Here is a 12,748-nt window from a genome sequence, read left to right on the forward strand (position 1 = left end):
CATGCTTTATACGTAAATTTTTTTCTGTGCATGAACATGTGGTTTTTGCTCTTTCAACGTAAAAATACACTTAGGCCAGTGCTGAAATGATTCAAATACGTCAACAGACACATCTGAGACATGATGCATGTCTGAGATGTCATGACATAGGTATTTTGGAACTCATTATCTTTTTCAGGAAATTCTTTTTTATTTTCATTTTCTTCAAAGCTCTATTGCCTTGTGGAATAACAAAACCATTTAAATTGAAGTAAATATTTGTTAGATATTGCCTCAATTGAGCCCAACATGTGAATCCAGTCAATTTGAAAGCTTAACCCTTTACCTACTGAATCTAAAAATGGTGATTCGGACATATTTTGTTATTATGGCTGTAAAATAGTCAGGAAATGCTCTAAGTCTGAGAGCATTGGTCCCTCTTTTCCCAGGAGTACTTGAACTTGACTTTTCAACATCTGGTTAATGATTATTGCACATTATATGGAATTGTCAGCAGTTTAAAGGAAGAAAAACAAAAAAACAGATTTGTTTTTCATGGCTTTTATGAGAAGAAATTTTGTTATTGCTCATGAAGTTTTGATTTGACATTTGAAATGTGAACCTATACATGTTTAGAACTATCACCAGTCATTTTTTGAGTCTAGCACTCTGGGTGTGCAAAACACAGTGCAAAAGATGACTATATACATATGTGAAAATTAGTGCAAATAAAGGTGGAAAAATGCATTTTCAACATTCTCAAGTAACATATTGTTGTAACACATGACAGACACGCACAAATGCCACTATCTAACACTATTTTTTGAAAACAAAACACCACTCTCTCGCTCGCTCTCCTTTTACTCTCCCTTCACTCTCCTTTCTCACTCGTCTTCTGCCAAAGCTGCCGTTTTCACAGTGCTGGTCGACATTACCGTAATATATATACCACACATCATATATTGCCAAAAAAGCACAGATTCTCAGCTCTTTTTTTTACATTGAGCAAACTTTCGAGGAGTTACAGTGTTAAGAATCTGTGTAGCGGTTGCTAAAGTGTTTTGCTATGAACGCCCACATCATATGGTTGCGAGTAGTGCACTGAACCATAAATGTGAGCATGCCCACATTTCTCAGCTTTCCAACGCCGTTGGAATTTTTCTGATTGTACAAACTTTGACAGAGTTACGGTTATAATACTCCGGTCATAGTAGGTAAAGGGTTAACTAAAGAGGCATAAAGGCATAAAGAAGGGAGGTCAACGCCAAATGGGCATACACAAGGTTTTCTTAGTCTTTAAATCAGTGATCATCAACTGGAGGCCCTGGGCCCAGATCAGGCCCCGCAGGGCTTCCCATATGGCCCCCGGATGGTTATTAAATTAAGAAAATTTTAGAGGGAAAAAATATGGCATGCTAATATTTAGCTTTTTTTCTTGAAGTTTAAATAAAACCTTCAACCTAGTAGCTAATCAGACTAGAAGCCTACAAAAATGGAGGCAGCGTTTCTAACCAACTCGCACAACTTTTCCTCAAAAAGTTCCGCCATTGTTATTTCTTCTTCGTATCTCACTAGAGCTACGTATCGGGTAGTGACGGCAACACTGCCCCCATGGTTTCCAGTGGTACTGCTCGGTTTGGCCCGTATCTGTAAGCTTTGTGGAAACGTGCAGAAATACGAATGAAATGAACGCAGAGCACTGACAGAAGGCTCTGTCCAGATCCGGATCTGTATCACTGAGCATAAATGGGCCTTTAGTCTGAGTCGGTAGGCCACATAGTCAAAAAAAAAAAAAAAACCAAGCAGGAAAATGGCTCTCCCAAAATGCCTGAAACTAGAAGTCACCCCAGAAAGCAGCAGTTTTAATCAAGAATGGACCACTAAACTAGTAATAGCTGACAGGTGTATTTCTGAATAATGGATGAAACATAAAGTCATTCCTCACAAGATTTTTTTTCAATCTCAGTAGTTTTGTGGAGTTGTTTTTTGGAGTGTTTTTTTGGAGATGTTTTAATAGCTATAGGGAGTTTATTTTAAAAAATATAACAACATGTGTTTTTCATCTGCACACGTCCTAAATTTGATAATGTTCTGGGGGTCAGATAGGAAGATGTCGGGGGCCTGATGTGGCCCCAGGACCACCAGTTTATTATCACTTCCATTAAGAATCTCTGGGTTTTTTTTTAAAGAGGACGATACAAGTCACCAGACCAAACAATGCAGGAGAGCTGCAGACTACTATCAGAACAAGCTGGGCTTCATAACATCTCAGCAGTGCCACGGACTGATCGCCTCCATGCCACCATTATTGTTGCAATAATTCATGCAGAAGGAAGTCTGACTAAGTATTGAGTGCATCTAAATGAGCATACTTTACAGAAGGTCAGCATTTCTCTATTGAAAGTCCTTTTTAATTGCTCTTATGTAATATAATTGTTTTAAATTTTGGGTTTTCTTTATTGTAAGCCATAAACATCAAAATCAAGGCGCTTAGCTGCTTTTTTTTAAAATTTAATATTAGTACATTTGTAAAGGGTATATATAGATGACAAATGTGCATGAACTTTGGCTGTCTAAGAGCTGAATGAAATAAAAGCATAAAACTTAGTTTTATATTATAACACTAAAATAACTACTGTTTTAGACTTTTGAAAATGATTGAATTTTTGTGAATTTTTAAAAAGATTTTTTTTTTTCTTATAAGAGTACATTTTAATGAGAACCTTTATAAAGATTTCTATTTCCTCAACAATGTAAAGTGGTTGATTGATACCTGGCGCTCTCTACCATCCCAGTACATTTGTGTAATCCTGTTAAACAGTAACAGGACGACTGACGTCCTCTGATTGGACCTAATGCATTTGGAAGAATAGACGCATAACAAAAAAACAAGACACAAATTATTCAGAACATTGTCCTGAGTACAAAATTTAATCACAGTGACACGACTGCTGGCGTATTACGACCATTCACGGAGCTCCCAGCAGGCCCGGCTTCAGCCACAACAATGACACCGCTAATATTAGAACAACAGGCCGCGATTCCTCGTCCCTAACGTGATTTTCTTTTTCTTTACAGTAATTTGTTTGGTTTGGGAGGGTTGGAGGGCAGAGCGGCAGCTGTCTGTAAATGGACGGAGGATGTCTTTGTTGTGTTGACGTGCAGGAAGGAGAGGTCGCTGTCCGTCAGTCAGCGGCTTTGTTTGAACGCTGTGATCTGTCAGTGAAAGAGCAGAGAGGGGAGAGCTCGGCCTGCTGCCGATTGTTACGTTTCTTTTCTGGTATTAAAGTTCTGTCAATTACAGGAGGAGTGACTTTATGTCTCCATATGGTCTGTATTGACTTCTGCAGCAGCAGGGACTTGAATTAACAGAGGTATTCTCACAGCTACGTGTTTGTGTCTCAGTGATGGTGGCTGGATGGAAAAACAGACTTTAATGCATGCAGACTTTGTCAGGTCATTGTTTTATAAAACCTTTGGTAGAGGTGAATGGCTCAGCGATCAATCCTCGGCACGCTACCAACCAAATAATCTGTAGTCGGACAAGCATCATTGTTATTTTAGTAACATCAAATGATATCACTGAAATTCCTGCTAGTGTAATTTTTCTTTAAACTTTTGATGCTTGTGATGAAATACAGTGATACTTTTGTACAGAGATATTGCAGGAGTAGTTTAAAACCAGGTCTTTTAATCAGTTTATCAACATTAGTGAAAACTCACAAATCCAAACTCTTTGAATGGCACTGCTTTAACTGATGATGTATTATTGCTGTTCACATTTATTGTGTATGAGCTTGGGTACATGTGTTGTTGAAACTGTTTCTCTTGCTCCAATTAATTCAGAGTTGTTCAAAAATATGTCTCAAGCACCACCTGTTCACCACAGCCTAAACTAAACCAGCCCTTACAATCATCCTACCCCTGACATAGTTTGTCCATGTCTATGTGTTCCTGTAAAGCGTCCTTGGGTTTCTCGAAAGGCGCTATATAAATTCAAGATATTATTATTATTATTATTATTATTATTGTTCAAACTATGGCTCAGGGGCCAAATGTGGCCTGCAGCTGATCAAAAATATAAACCAGGGGTGTCAAACTCAAGGCTCCGGGGCCAAATCTGGCCCATGGTAGAGTTACACCCAGCCCGCAAGATCATATATTTTATCATAACTGGCCCACCGGTATGAGGTCTGCAGATTTCATCTACTATAAAAATGTGTGTAAATTTAACCTTGATGATTTAAAATATCCTTGTTAAGTCATAAAAAAAATTGAAAAAGAGTAAAAAGTATTGGCTAAAAAGTCTGGAAAGTGGGGAAAAATGTATTTGTGTTTTCATTTCATATTTTCAATTTTGAATCTCAGATTCATGACTTAAACCCATGATTTTGGCTTTCTGTTTAATATCTTAACCTTTTCAATTCAGAATTTTGACTTTTATCACATATTTTGACCTTTTAAACTGTTTTCCCCCCCAAAAAATCTCATCTCATGTTTTTTTTTTTTTTTAAGGTTTATTTTGGGCATTTTTGTGCCTTTATTTGATAGAGGAAGACAGTGGATAGAGTCGGAAACAGGGACAAGAGCAGGAGAGAGACATGCGGCAAGGGGCCTCAGGCCGGATTCGAAGGTTATGTGATCGGCAGGGTTTGTTTGTTAGCAACATAACTCCAAAAAGTTGTGGACGGATTTTCATGAAATTTTCAGGAAATGTCAGAAATGGCATAAGAAAGAACTGATTAGATTTTGGGAGTGATCCAGATCACCGTCTGGATCCAGGAATTTTTTAAAGGATTCCTTACTATTGGGAGATAGGGCTAATGGCGGAGGTCCGTGCTCTCTGAGTGTTTTTCTAGTTAGTAAATGGTTTTTTTTTATGGGTTTAGACTGGCAGAAAGTGTCAAAATGGGTTGTGGAGGGCCACAAAAGGACCAAAAATTGGTAGGAAATATGGTAAAAAAAAAAAAAAGGGGTTACAATGTTGCACAAATAGGTAGATGAGGGGAAAAAGGGGCAACAAGTGTTAAAAAGTGTGTTAAAATGGTGCAAAGAATAATGAAAAGGGGTTAAAAAGTGGCAAAAATGCCCGTCCCTACCTGTTTCTCCTCATCCGTATCACCCTCATGTGTTTCACCTGTGCTGACTGAGTGGCTGCACCTGGTGATCCCCGTCTGTGGCTCCCCTCTCCTCATGTATTTAGTTCATTTACTCCCTTCCTTCTGTGCGAGATCGTCTTGTTTCCTCCTTTGTACATTACTTTCAAGCCTTCTTTCCTGACAAGTCCGAGTGTTTTTTGACCCAGTTCTAGTCCTCCAATTCCAAGTTTTTGTCTGCCGTATTTTTGTACCTCTGCCATTCCTGATTGATCTCCTGTGTACCGAACCTGTTTTGATTAAACGCATTAAGACTTTTTCCCTGTTGTCCTGAGTCTGCTTGTGGGTCCTTTACTTGGCATTTAGTTACATTCTTAGGTCTTGACTTATTTATCAATGTGTTTTTTGCTCTTTGAATTATGCCAGTTTTTGTTTTAATCATGCAGGAGTCAGATAGTTTTACTTGTACTAGTACTGACTCTGATCAACTTTTCACACGTCTGTTATACATTGCATCATTTGCACTGTAGCAAATGCAGTAATGCTTATGTATTGTCCTTGACAAATAAAAGGATAAATAAATGCTGCAGGTGTTCACTCTGGATGAAAATGAAGGTCTTCAGGTAAAGACGGTTCATGAGCTGGACACATTTTTTGGGACTTTTTTTAAATTCCCATGATTACCTTCCAGACTTTGTGTCATCTCATTTCCCTTTTCCCCTTCTTTCTGTACCTCTCTATTGTGTCTCTCTCTCAGTATTCATGTGACGGGGCTCTGAGCTGAAGGACTGCAGTAAAAACCCGTGTAACAAGCTGCTGACAGCACGCTGAATCGGGGGCAGAAGCAAAGAAAACGGTGGAGATGGATTTAAGTATGCCCCTCGTCATTAGCCTCAACATAATCAAATCATTTTACTCATTCAGAAGTTCTCGTGGGCCCGGCCGGGATGACGAACGCTGTCGAGAGGACTTCACTCTCCCCTCAGTCTGCCAGGAGAGCTGCTGCTCTGCTGTCCACTGAGCTGCTGCCAAACCAGGTCACTTAACAGCTTTTAATTGTTTGTTTGTGTCAGGACACTGGGAGGGGTTCTGTGTGCTGGCAATGCTCTGAAAGAGGAGAAAATATGAGGTTTAAGGGAGTTTAAAGACAACTACAGGTGAGACTGAGGCTGAGCACAGGGACTGGTGGACATGACGTGATGTGCAACTTTGCAAGACAGAAAATGGTGAAATAGGATACCATGAGACAAGGGGCAGAAACACAGAGTAAAAGCCATTCAAATACTTCTATGATATATTCAAATATTGAAAAGCTTGTAAAGAAGTAGAGCTGTCAGCGTGATTCGAAGTGGGTCCAAAATGACAAATTAGAACTTTTTCATTTACATGTTGAAAAACGTTACTTTTTTCTTTACAGCTGAGCTTCAGCTGAATATTAAGGCCCATTTATACTCCCTTTATGTACGGAAATGTATACGTCCTTTTCAGACGATATTACTGTCACTCCTCACATACTTCCATGCGTCCTTTACATCAGCATGGATGTTAACCAATACATCCAAACGACGACGGCGGCGGTGGGGGGGGGGGCAGCCCGGGGCAGCCTGGAGTCAAAAGTTTATGACAACAACAAACTCAAAAACAAACATGGCGACTGTGGAGGAGGTATTGATAATGCACCTCTTGCATAAAAGGCAAAAACGGAGGCAGCGTTCTAACCAACTCGCACAACTTGTCCTCTAAAAGTTCCGCCATTGTTATTTCTTCTTCGTATCTCACTAGAGTTATGTATCAGGAAGTGACAACAACACTGCCCCCATGGTTTTCGGTGGTACTGCTCCGTATGGCCCATATCCGTAAGCTTTGTGGAAACGTTCAGAAATACGGATGAAATGGACACGGAGCACAGACAGAAGGCTCTGTCCATATCCATATTTAATGTTGAGCATAAATGGGCCTTTAGCCTACTCCTGATAGGGTCTTCCTGCTCTCACAGTGATGGAAAATAAGCTTAGTTGAGCCTATATTATAACTTTTGATGTAGTAGAAGTTCCTTGTTTTTTTTCAAAGGCATAGCCAGTTTTTTTTCCCAACAGGAAGTAAAGGATCCTTATCTTAGGAAAGTAAAAATTAAAGTGTAAAAGTATAAAGAGCAGTTTATTGAGAAATTCTCTGAACTTAATTGTGAACTGCACCAGGGCTGCTTACTCAGACACATTAACCGGGATCAATGGATGTCACTGAGTCATTTTGTACATGCACTCCTGCATATATCTTAATGTATAATAGTGTTAAACTGTGTATTTGACAGAAAAAGAACTCTAAAACTGTCTCCTATCTCTAAGTCATGGTTTCAGATCACACTGGTGCAGCAGTGCAGCTCATAATAGACAAATCAACATCAGAAATACATCTGTTTGACTAAATTTGATTCCAAAATCAACACACTGGGAGGGATTGTTTCACGTGGCCACATATACTCAAAAAATGTGTTCTAAAATGCAAAATTAATACATTTTAAACATGGAATTAAACTTTGATTAACAGTGATTAACTATCAAAACGTAGTGATTAATTTTATCCTTCCATTTTCTGCACCGCTTGTCCTTTCCAGGGTCACGGGGGGCTGAAGTCAATCCTGTCATTGGTTGAGAAGCAGGGTACATCCTGGACTGGGCCCCAGTCAATCACAGGGCTGACACAGAGTCAAACAATTAGGCACACTCACACTCATACCTACGGGCAATTTAGAGTCATCAGTTCACCTAACGATCATGTTTTGGGCCTGTGGAAAGAAGTGGAATAACCAGAGAGAACCCACGCATGCATGAGGAGGACATGCAAACTCTGCACATAAAGGCCCTGATAGGGATTCGAACCACAAACTGTCTTGCTGTGAGGAAACAGCGTTTACCCCAATCCACTTGGATTATCACCAATCATAGAAATTTAATTTGACAGGGCTTAAGAGTACCCGAATGTTTCAGCCTGGCAACAACATGACATCAACGTTCTCATAACAGCAACTAACAGCTAAATTATCTACCTGAACATTTCACCATCAACGCTGGATAACTGCTAAAACAGACACACATATACAGTGATTATATTCAGTTTAACTTTATTTACATAGCACATTTAAAACCAGGTTTGACCAAAATGCATCACAGTATAAAAAGGAAAACATAAAACAACAAAACATCACTATAAGATATTAAAATCAGTTATAATAGAACTTCATAATATCTCGGTAAAAATAATAGTAAAATCTAAAGTAAATAAATCTGTAATTGTTTACATAAAAGTAACATATGGCTTAGACATGGAAAGTAAACTGAAGTAAGGAGCAGTAATTTATCAAAGGGAATTTTTATCTTTATTATTTAGTTCACCTTTCTTAGACAGCTAATTATCTGCAGCATTTTATTCTGCATCTTCATCTTTCAATATTTATCTGCAAAACATGGCATGTTTGTTTACTGTAAAAATAATAACAAATAAAAATGTATTTTTTTTTATCAATTTAAATTCTATCATTCTTACATATTTATTGTAATTTTGTGGGTATGGTGCTCTTAACCAAAACAATAACTGAATAATTACTCTGAAGAAGTTTTGGAAGATAATGGGAGTTGTCCCATTAAGTACCCATCATGGCCAAAGAAAAACTGAATTTTCCACACATTTAAAAGCAGTTTAAATGAGTGTTTCACCATAAACTGCAGTTTTATAATTCAATATTTGTTCAAGTCTGGAGGCTTCAGTAGTAAAGGTTTTATTTTTGTGTCAGTTTAGAGAGAATTTCATATTAGTGATGGGTAAAAAGATGTATCTGTAGGTGAAATGATCGTTCAGCTAGTTTCTCTTCATCTTTGACTTTTCATGAGCTCAGATGTGACTGCTCTGCAGTGCTTTTTCTTTCAACTGCGTTCAGCATGCTTTTCATGCTGTTATCTCCCCCTAGAGGTCAATAGAAGGATCACACCGCCTGTGCTCACTCACACTGTTAGAGCAAACCATGCATGGCTGGTGCTCTACTCTTCTTACGGCGGTGGTTCTCAACTGGACCCTCCACCATGTCACTGATTAAAAATGCCATCATAAGACATACATGCTTTATTTTTTTTATTTCTCTTCATATTCCCACGTTAGCATGTTAGTATAGCATGTGGGTATTTTTAATCCAGAGAAATCAACTCATCACTGGGAAAGCAGGATTGATATCACAAGAAAAGAAGGTGAAAATGTTAAAATCTTGAGAAATGACCGATGGGAAAAACGGGGGGAAATGATATGTATGTGTATTTTCAGCCTGTGATGTCAGATTCTGTATATCCATCCAGGCACAGATTTATAACTGAGGTGCACTTTTAGGTTCTAATCTACCAGTGGAGATTAACTGTCTTATACAGTAGGATGTTTGGGATGAAAGAGAAAACCTTAAAGAAAAGTCACACATTTGAATCTAAATCAGCAGCTTAGAGGTATTAGTTGAATTAGTTGTGGACTTTCCATCCAAAAATAAACAAATTCTTCTGTTGTCTTTCTTTTTTCTTAACGCTGTCATAAGAAAACAGAACAATCCGATTTTAATAGATGTTTTTTTTTCTATTACCTGTAACCACAGGGGCTTTCTGGACCATACTGTTTTCCAATAAGATTAAATGTCCATAATATTTTTCTTTAAAGGATGTTTCAAAACGTTTCAGAATCATCTCTAATAGCCAGATAAGCTTGCACAATAAAGGAATGTAACTGTTTACCCCACAAAAACTCAATATTAGATAGTTTATTAATCTTATGTTCAGTCTAAAATGTATGGAAGCCCATTTATGCCACTTAAAATAGGAAAAATGTGAAAGTTGAGCAAAAAAAAATCTAAAGTTAAAATTATGAGATAAAAAGTTGAAATTATGAGATGACTTTCGTCTGATAATTTTGACTTTTTATCTCGTTTCCCCCCCCCTTTTTCTTTTGTAAGTGGCGCAAATAGATTTCCATAAAAATGTCTAATTTCAGCGAACATGAGCCAAATCCTTCTGACCAAACTGGCTAAATTGTTACTTTAAGATGTTAAACAAAAATCAGACCTCTTTTGTTTTTAAAAGGAAGAAAAAATGCCAATTCTAAATGTAAATTATACCCAAGTTTCCTACTTCTGCTCCTACTCTGCTTGAATGTGACATGTGTGGATATAAATTTGCATCAAAGCGTGCATCTGAAATCCCCGGGCCCAGCTCCTGAAGTTTGTTTGTGTTTGGTCTGAGGCCCCGGGGTGCGACCGGCTCAGTGACAGACGTGCGTGGCGCGCCTTCACACACTGAGAGATATACTGTTCACTGAAACGTTTGGTTCCCATGAATCCGAGCTGGCAGGAGAGGAGCCGTTCGCCACATCAACTCATCAACACCAAAAAACGAACGTTTTACACATGGAGCCGAGGGCCAGAGGTGTCTGTGTGGCCCAAGGGTGAGGACAAAGCTTATTTTGTCCATCTGTTACTGGCATCCCTCTCACATGTTAGGAGCCTTTTTTATAGACAGACTTTTTCAGCTGTGTAAAACTGCAGACCAGTACAGCATCACATCATGTAGATGTGGAGGAAAGGGCCTTAAAACATTTCACAATAAGAGAGATTCTCAACCTTATTTTTTTAACCCTGAAAATCTTAAGAAACTGTAAGTCACTGGTTTTACTCCCACAGAAAACAATGACCAAAGTCTCCTCACCTAAAGACAAATGAACAGCATTGTTCTTACATTTTTGAAATGTTTGTAGTTCAGATGGAGTCCAAATTTGTGAAAAGATGATAAATCCTTACCAAAAATCAGACATGTCCAAATAAAACAAGTAGATGGAGAAAGAGAGAAAGGACATCCACCTGTAAGATCTGGAAGTTCATGTCTCTTAAATATTAAATTTTCTGCTCTGTGAATTTTAGGTCCCTCTTATAGATACGGTCATGTCTAGCACTTTTATTTTGATTGTGGACAAAATTGAAGAAGAAAGCTTTGTGTTGATGAGCATTCAAAAGCTGTGAACTACAGTTTTGCCTCCATATTGATGAGTCAGCATCATTTCAAATAGATGTGGGTATTATAAATACACAACTATCTCCAGCTTGTCTAATCAACAGTTGCTGTTTCAATTTGAATTCTCTATTATTTTCCTCAAGAAGAAATAAATTAAATCAGTTCATTTTCATTTTGTCATTTTTATGTTTGAGTAAAAACAAAAGAAAAATCAGAACATTTATCACTTGGGGTGTGGTATTAATTCGTTCCTATTTGTGTGACCTGGTGCAGGTGTTGTGCTCAGAAAAGCATGCTAAGAATCATGTGCCCAGTGTTTTTTCATATAAATAGGTGCTAACCCATGTGCTCCGTATCTACTCCAGTAAGCAGTGAGCGCTGTGGCTGGGACACATAATTCAAGCAAAATGATTGAGATACAATTAATAAACAAGCTGAGATCTCCAACTGGTCAAGTTTGAGGGAAGGAATATTCTGGAGTCAGTTTGATAAATCCTCTTGGACTAGTTTGTTAAAACATGAAACTTGTGAACTGCCCAAAAACACCCAAATTTGACCAGAAATTGTTCGGAGTGCAGTCCTTGTACTTTTTAGAGGATTACCCCAAGAGACTTTTTCTCCATCTAGACTTGAAACATACGTGCACCAATTTTTATGCCTATAGGCCTTACTTAGTCCCCGATCTCACTTTATTAAAGGTAGTGTGTAATATTTAGCCTAGTAGTGTTTAGGAAAGCCAACTTAGTAAAATGGAATAATATTTATAAGTAGGCCTACTAAATTAGTGTTTAATCACCACTTTATGGTTTTATTGTTATTTGGTCCCTCTCAGATGCAGAAATCCAAGCTGGCTGAGTCATAGACGGAGTCCTCTCAGTGTCTGAATAAAAGGATTATTCAAAGCAAATAAAAATAAAACATTCTTATACGTGAGTAAACACTAATTCAGACAGGCCTACTTGTAAATATTATGCTCCCTTTTGACCAACTGCTTTGCTAAATGCTTGAGGCTAAATAGTACACACTTCACCTTTAAGGGGCATGATTTTCTTTGTTTTTAATCTTATTTTCAAAAGTAATTGGGGTACCAGTTGTTTATTGATTTCGAATTTCTCATAACAAAATGAGAATTAACACGGCTACAACAGCTGCTAATATAGCTGAAAGGGGATTAGCACCCCTTGCTTTAAGGCAGGAGTGTCCACACTTTTATCCACTGAGGGCCATGTACAGAAATATATAATGATGGTATATACGGATGGTGGGACCACTTTCATTTACCTCGCCTTAAGGATATTAAAGTTAGTAAAAAGGAGTTTTATGTAGGTAAAGATATGCTTAGTGACTAGTATGCCACCTGCTGCCATCAGGGCGTTATAACTCAAGACACCTTATTACTTTGTTTTGAAATATGTTTACTGTTTAGTGTTGTCACAGTTTAGTCTAAAAAAAACCCTGATAAATTTTTCATGTCAAAATGTTTGTTTACATATTTAACATTGTAGCATAGCCTTGTGCTGAAACTATAAAGCACAATATAGTCAGGCCCAAGCTTCATGTTCAACTGTGGGTCATATTTCTTGTCTTTTGGGGGGGGGGGGGGGGGACTTGCTGTGGGCGAATCAAAAATGGAATGCAGGC

This window comes from Cheilinus undulatus, linkage group 8, assembly GCF_018320785.1.
Source record: "Cheilinus undulatus linkage group 8, ASM1832078v1, whole genome shotgun sequence".
Lineage (NCBI taxonomy): Eukaryota > Metazoa > Chordata > Actinopteri > Labriformes > Labridae > Cheilinus > Cheilinus undulatus.